Below are 8057 nucleotides of genomic sequence, written 5' to 3' on the forward strand. Positions count from 1 at the left end.
TAGACATCGTCAGACCTTGCACATTCAGGCATACACCAAAGGAAGGGCTGATACTAGCCTTAGCATAAAGTCGCAGACGTACCTTTGGCAACAGGCACTAATGCAGTCAAAGCAGCTTACAATTCATAATCAGTGCCTTTGCGCTGTTAAAACAATAAGAGGAAGATTGTCTGATATTTAGGAGGAACAAAATGTGTTTATTGGGAAGTAAAATGGGTTTTTTTTACACTTTTTTTGTGAAAATGGAAATTTACGTACTAAAAATGCAATAATCTCATATATTTTAGGGGAATTATAATAGCGTAGAAATTCAACCTAATAATACCAAAAAGAAAAATACCCCCATAGTACTTGAGTGTCTTTGTACTAAAAATCTCAGGGAACAGCAGCCAGCAGTAAGAGCAATCGTAATCCCTCTATAAACACACAGATAGTGAAATGGGGTTAAACCAGTGCTTGTTATCAAAATTCAAAGATAAATGTGATAGCCTGCCTAATGAAGGCATCGGCGGGTTTCGATCGAGGCTGACAATTGTTTTAAAGGGGCAAAACAACACCAACCTGGTTTTGCCTTGTAAATGATTGTCTCTTTAAAACATTGGGCAGACTCACTGGTAACTCGCCAAAGCCTGCAAGTCCCAGGCTATTACATTTAGGCCCTGATTCAGAGACGCACGCTGCCGCTGCCCGCACACTGGGATTGTGGGTGTTTTTTTTTTTTTGTTCTCCGGCCTCTCACAAAACTGTGGGAGACCACCCACAGCTTGTGCGAGCGGCCAGGAGACCATCGTGATAATCGCGACCATCGACCTTGCAACGAGACCCTACGGTAGGGTCTAGGCTGCCGCAAGGCCGAGTGGACCTCCTGCTCTAATAGAGCAGGAAGTCCACTACTGACATCAGTAGTGATGTCAGTAAGACCTCCCTACAAACGCCAGGCGTTCCTAAGGGAATGCCTGGGTTTGTCCAGCCACCCTCCCTACCCGCCCACAAAATGGGGCGAGCTGTCACTCACCATCGACAGCCGCCCTGTCTTGTTGCAAGCCCCATAGCGACTGAACTTCAGTCGCTCGGCGGGGCTCACGCACACGCATGCCGGATGCGGCGCATGCGCAGTGTCTAAACATTGGGCCGCTTGCGAGCACACAGTGCTTGTGAGCGGCTCTGAATCAGGGCCTTTACTCCTCTGTGTTAATATAGCACCCAGAGCCGGCCCTAGCCAAGTTGGTGCCTTAGGCAAGATTTTGGGTGGTGCCCCTGTCTCAGTGGGATCCTGAAAAAGGGGGTGTGTACACATGGAAGGGGCCCTCACCCAGCACAGCACCATCCCGTTCCAACACAGCATGGTGTCAGCACCCACCCTCACCCAGGAACCCTATCCCAGCAGAGCACCCCACTCCAAGCAGTGAGCATCACAGCACCCCGGCCCTCTTCCAGTTCCAAACTTACTTTTACTTGAGCGTAGCCTTTAGAGCCATCCGACTCAAGGTACAGCAAGCCGCGGACGGCACACCCACTTTTCCCGTCTCAGGCTGGCAGACCCCAGTTGTGTGATATGATTGCTGGAGGTGGAGCCCGGAGCCGTCAGGTGTGACTCACACTCTGAGCTCCGCAAAGACCCAAGAGAGGAGCTGCTGCGGGTGCAGCTGCCCTGCCACGACCATTTGTAGTCCTGAATGAACCTCTGCCCATGCGCAGAAGCTCATTCTGATTGAGATACGCCCCAGAGCCGACCCGGCGCTAACCACTAGCCGCTGTTCAGGTGCCCCGCCCACAACCTGGCACCGGCTGTTATGACGCTGCCCGCTTACTGTTTGCTGCTGCCGGGCCCAATTGAAGCTGTCAGCTGAGCTCCGATCGTGGACGTTGTGCAGTTGCAGCTGCCAGAGTCTCTGCTGGCACTAGGCATTTGCTTAGTTTGTCTATGCCAATGGCCGACTCTGATAGCACCTCATAATAATCAGTAATTAGAACTAGAGATGAGCGGTTCGGATTCCTCAGAATCCGAACCGCTCCGAACAGGTGGAATCCGAGTCCAACCGAACGCAAGTTCGGGTGTTCCCGCCTGACTCGGATTCCACCTCGTCACGCGTAGTTAGTGTTAGTTAGTTAGAGAGAGAGACTCGAGTGAGACTAGACTAAAGGTGCGCGCACACTAGACGGCATGCTCCCTGTGCGATATCGTCTAGTGTGTCCCCGGCAGGCTGTGCTCAATGTCGTTCATGACATTGAGCACAGCCGCTGAACGATATCATTAACAATATCATTCAGCGACGGGCTCTCTCCTCCATTCCCCAACATGCAGCAAACTGACGACGTCGTCAGGTTGGCCTGCAAGTTAACCCAATGAACGATAATGGCGAACGACCCGCGGGAACGTGCGTCGTCGTTATCTTTCATCGTTTTGGTGTAAAAAATGGACGATAAAGTGGACGACTGAACGATAACAATATCGTTATCGTTCAGTCGTCCACTTTAATCGCCCCATGTGTACGCACCATTAGAGAGAGTAGGCAGTGGCACCAATCATATAAAAAACTAACCTGTGACTTTACTGGGCATAAGCCCACTGTGTATATACAAGCTCCGTGAAAGGGCATAAGCCCACTGTGTGTATACAAGCTCCGTGACAGGGCATAAGCCCACTGAGTATATACAAGCTCCGTGACAGAGCATAAGCCCACTGAGTGTATACAAGCTCCGTGACAGGGCATAAGCCCACTGTGTGTATACAAGATCCGTGACTTTACTGGACATAAGCCCACTGTGGGCCTGATTCAGAGCCGCTCGTTCGCTCCGAGCGATGTTTGCCCAACTGCGCATGCGTACGGATCGTTATACACATGCGCGAACCAGTCAGTGCGGTCGAAATTCATGTGCTCACAAAATAGCGAATGCCTGATAATTTGAGTGACAGAGAGAGGCGTATGTGGGTGGTAACAGGGGAAGGTGCTTGAAAACGGGGAGTGGAGATCCGAACGCAGGAGTGCTTAAAGGTCAAAACGGGCGTTTTATGGGTGTGCATAATTAAAACAGCAGCGTCATTGACCACGTCACTGGGTAATTTTATAGCCAGAACTGCTCGCAAGATTGTGGTAGCAAAAACCAACCACAAGAATAGCGAGCAGTTCATACGCTGGTCGATGTACTCGATTAATCTAATAAATAGCGGACATGACGTAGGATGCGAGCGGCCAGGGGGCGTATTTTTCCAAAAAACGACCGCAAGTTTTGTTCGCTCGTTCAGACCTAAAGGCGTGAACAGACCGCAAAGAGCGAACAGTTCATTTGAATAGCCACCCCTATTTTCTGGACGAGCGAGCGCTAATTGCGTCCGGCTCTGAATCAGGCCCTGTGTGTATACAAGCCTCGTGACAGGGGAAAAGCCCACTTTGTGTATACAAGCTTCGTGACTGCTTGGGCCTTAGCCCACTGTATACAAAGCTCTGTGACTCCATGGGCCTTAGCCCCCTGTATACAAGCACTGTGTTTTCTTGGGCATAAGCCCTCTGTGTATACAAGCTCTGTGACTGCTTGGGCCTTAGCCCACTGTATAAAAGCTCTGTGACTCCTTGGGCTTTAGTCCTCTGTGTATACAATCACCATGAGTCCTTGGGCAGTAGCCCTCTGTGTATAAATCAAAAGCACTGTGACTCCTTTGGGCACTAGCCCTCTGTGTATAAAAGCACTGTGACTCTGCATGTCCTTTTTAATATCCAACATAAGGGTGGGTGGTCGGGCCCAAAGACAATTCCTTCTTGCACTACCTTTCATTTCTGCCACTGCTGTGTGGCAATGTGTCATATATGTGCTTTAAACTGTGGTGTCTGTGCCGCTGCTCTGTCACTTGGTGACCAGTCAGCTCACTGCAACCTTTGGCCAATAATGGTGAAAACAATACTATAAGCTGTGAGGTGGTCTAAATTGACTGGAAATGACTGGAAATTAATGTTATTGAGGTTAATAATACTCTAGGAAGAAAAAAAAGCCCAATTTATGTGATTTTAGCTTTTTTTGCCAATTTTTGTAAAAAATCCAAATCCAAATCCAAATCCGGATGACGAATTAGAACCAAATCCGGCAAAAATGGTCCTGCGCACATCCCTAATTAGAACTTTTATGTCCTTGAGATCTCAGGAGCTACACAAACTAGGGGGGCGATTCAGATCCGCTCGCAAGGCTGCGTTCTCTTGCAGCTGGCCGATTTTCGATATCTGCGTATGCGAACTAGTCTCTGTGATCAGGAAGTGATCGCACGCCAGCCATAACACCCTCATTAGCATGAGTGACAGAAAGTGCCATTTGTGGGTGGTGACAGGGGATGCTCCATGAAAACGGGGGAGTGGATGTGCGAACGCAGGCGTGCCTGTGCATTCTAACTGCGTTTCTTGGGCATGCACAATTAACATGGAGCGTCATCGTACACGTCACCTGGTTGTATTTCACACTGCAGCGATCGCAGTGGTTGCGGCGGGGTAGGGTCAACCACAAGTGCTGCGAGCGGCTCCGATGGCACTCGATGTTACTATTTTAACATACACTTCCTGGAGATAATGTGTGCTGCCAAGACAAGGGGGCATCATTAGACTGTGGCCCTGATTCAGAGCCGGACGCTCTGACAGAGCGCTCGCTCTGAATCAGGGCCGGCCTTCTTGTTATTTTGAGCGGCCTCCTGGCCGCTCGCATAGCTGTGGGTGACCACCCACAGCTATAGCGAGCGGCCAGGAAGATGGTCGCGATGGTCAAGACCATCGCGACCATCGTGCTTGCGACGAGACCCTTGTGGTAGGGTCCCATGGCCGCAAGCCCCAGAGAGACTTCAGCTCTAACAGAGCCTAAATCTCTCCCACTGACATCACTCGTGATGTCAGTGGGGCCGCCCACAAACGGAGGTGTTCACATGGGAACGCCTCCGTTTGGGCAGTCACCCCCCCCCGGCCCGCCCACCAAAGGGGGTGAGCTGTCACTCAACATCGACAGCTCGCCCCCTTTTTTGCGAGACCTGGAGCGACGGAGTGCCCGTCGCTATCCAGGTCTTGAGCATGCGCACTGACCCACCATCGACCCGGTTGCAAGCGCACAGCGCTTGCGACCGGGTCTGAATAAGGCTCAGTGTGAGAACGCATCTAGTGAGTGGGTCTGAATCGAACCCTGGGTCCCAACCAAGGTGGTGCGAGGTGTATAGACAGTGTGGAGAGCAGGGGCTGATCAGTAAGTGGGGCTGCACACACAGATCTAAAGCATAGCGCTGCAGCCACCTCCAGAGTGTTCATACTATAAAAGGATCCTTTAATCTAAGGATGTAACGTGAGTATTTAACACTTTATGGGGCCATTTTCCTATAGTATGTATAGAAACAGGAGGATTGGAAGATTTACTTTTCCACGGATGCACCTCACTATACAACTGGTAAACGGATACATATATTCTGTTGACTGTTCTATATAGTTTCAAAAATAGCACCTGGCTCTATCAGAGGATACAGTTCCGGAATTTCTTGACGCTTAGGGCCTGATTCAGCTTTGGGAATAGAAGGGGAGATGTATTAACGGCGACATCGCTGATGCGTACATCCCCCTTGACTTCGCGTACATACCGCGGTTCATTACCGCGGTATGTACCAAGGATTTCGCAAAGGACAGCTCTCTCGATGAGAGCTGTCCTTTGCGATGCTGCTGGGCAGAGGGACTTCAGGGTTGAACACCCAGAAGTCCTTCTGCATGCGCAGAAGGCCGCGGGCCGCGGGGGCTCATGGGAGGAATCCGATCGGATCCCTCCCAGCCCCGAGCGTCGCGTTAAGAAGCCCATAGGCTTCTATTGGGTAGCGCCACCTGAAGGTGGCGTCACCTAAGCATTCTGCTGCTTTATACATACAGGGAATGCGGTAAAACCCACGAAAACTGCATTTTCGGGGGTTTTACCACATTTTTGCCGTTAATACATCTCCCCCAGAGTGAGAAACAGCACGTAACTGATCATCTTGGTTAAACCATGCTGCACTGCCGGTGGGGCAGATGTACAATGTGCAGAGAGAGTCAGATTTGGAAGGATTGAGGCCCTCATTCAGAGGCGCTCACAAAATGCGAGCGGTTGCTCTGAATGAGGGCGGCCGCTTGTGTTTTGAAGTGCGGCCTCCTGGTCGCTAGCTAAGATGTGGGTTACCACCCACAGCTTTAGCGACCAACCAGGTTGATGGTCGCGATGGTCAAGACCATCGCAACCATCGGGGCTTGCGACGAGACCCTAAGGTTGGGTCTCGGCAACCGCAAGCCCCAGGGAGCTTCCTGCTCTGATTGAGCAGGAAGCTCCCCACTGACATCACTGCTGATGTCAGTGCTGCCGCCCACAAAACGGCATGCATTCCTTAAGGAACGCCTCCGTTTGTGAAACCACCCCCCCCTCCCCGCCTACTAAATGGGGCGAGCTGTGGATCAACATCGACAGCCGCCCCGTTGGTAGCGAGAGCCAGAGCGAGAGAATTTGTCTCTTGATCCGGGGCTTGCGCACATGCAATGCGGCCGCTGCACGTGCGCAGGGCCTAAACGTCGACCCGTTTGCGAGCACTCAATGCTTGTGAGTGGGTCTGAATAAGGTCCTGAATCCAAACTGGCATCTAAATTGCAGTGTAAAAATAAAGCTGTGCAGTATTTGTAGGCTACATGCAAAAGCAGCCAGTATTTACCCTACATGCAAAATATAATGTATGTATTTGCACCCCTTGCATTGCAACATGGTTTGTCCTGGTTCACAGTTACGTGCTCTTTCTCACTCTGGGCCTGATTCAGAGCCGGATGCTCTTTTAGAGCGCTCGCTTTGAATCAGGGCGTCCCTGTTTTTTTTAAAGACGGCCTCCTGGCCACTCGCTAAGCTGTGAGTGACCACCCACAGCTTTAGCGAGCGGCCAGGTGATGGTCATGATGGTCACGACCACCGCAAATCGGGGCTTGCGACGAGACCCTTGTGGTAGGGTCTCGTTCCCGCAAACCCCAGTGAGCTTTCGGCTCTAATATAGCCGGAAGCTCACCCACTGACATCACTCGTGATGACATTGGGGCCACCCCCAAACGGCCCGCCTCCAAAATGGGGCAAGCTGTCAATTACAACCGACAGCTACCCCACTTTGGTGCGAGACCCGTAGCTCCGGCGTGTGCATGCGCAGTGGGGGACCATCGACCCGCTTGCGAGCGCTGTTTGCTTGCGAGTGGGTCTGAATCAGAACCTCTATTCCCAAAGCTGAATCAAGCCCTTAGGGGGCGATTCCAGTGGAAGCCGCAGCTCTGCCTTTTGAACAGCCCTACGGACTTTTCGGGGCTGCAAATGATGCAGCCCTGAGAAGCTGGTGTTAGGCGTGCGCGTGCACGCGCCACCGCCGCGAATGCGCAGGTCCCGACGCCTACTAGATTCATTGAGCAGGCGCCAGGACCCAAGCCAGCAGCAGCGGCAGCCCCCCTCAGGTAAGAGGGCAGGAGCCGCTGCTGGTTCACAGTATCAGAGGATCTGGTAGGCAGAGTGTATCCATCATTTGTATTGTGTTTTTCCCCATTATCGATGCTTATTCTTCAACATTGCGGTTTCTGCTATTATTCTTTCATATCTTGTGTTCTCAGCACAAAAAGAAAAAAGTAGTCCAATCGTTGGGATACACAATAATGTTAATGTAGGTATATAAATGTTAAAACATAACTTTTATTGAATATCAGTAATAAACATACGAAGTATATTAAAATACAGCGAATTAAAATGATAGAAAAGTAATGAAAATTAAAATAAGAATGGCTGTCATAATCTCTATGTCCCATTAATATTGTGAGACGCTGTGTGTGTACATTCTGACTAGTGAATTGCTGCAGAGTAAAAGCAGAGCTATTAGAATTGCATAAATATAATACTGCGATTATTATTATTATATTGTATTACTCAATTGCAGAGAAGCACATTAGCATATTAACACTATTAGTCCTCAATTTACGTCGCATCACTGGGCCTGATTCAGACCCGCTCGCAAGTGGGTCGATGGCCGGGCAGTGCACACGCGCGTTCGCGAACCCTGGAGCAAG

The sequence above is a fragment of the Taudactylus pleione genome, unplaced genomic scaffold (assembly GCF_031769625.1).
Source record: "Taudactylus pleione unplaced genomic scaffold, aTauple2 ptg000108l, whole genome shotgun sequence".
Classification (NCBI taxonomy): domain Eukaryota; kingdom Metazoa; phylum Chordata; class Amphibia; order Anura; family Myobatrachidae; genus Taudactylus; species Taudactylus pleione.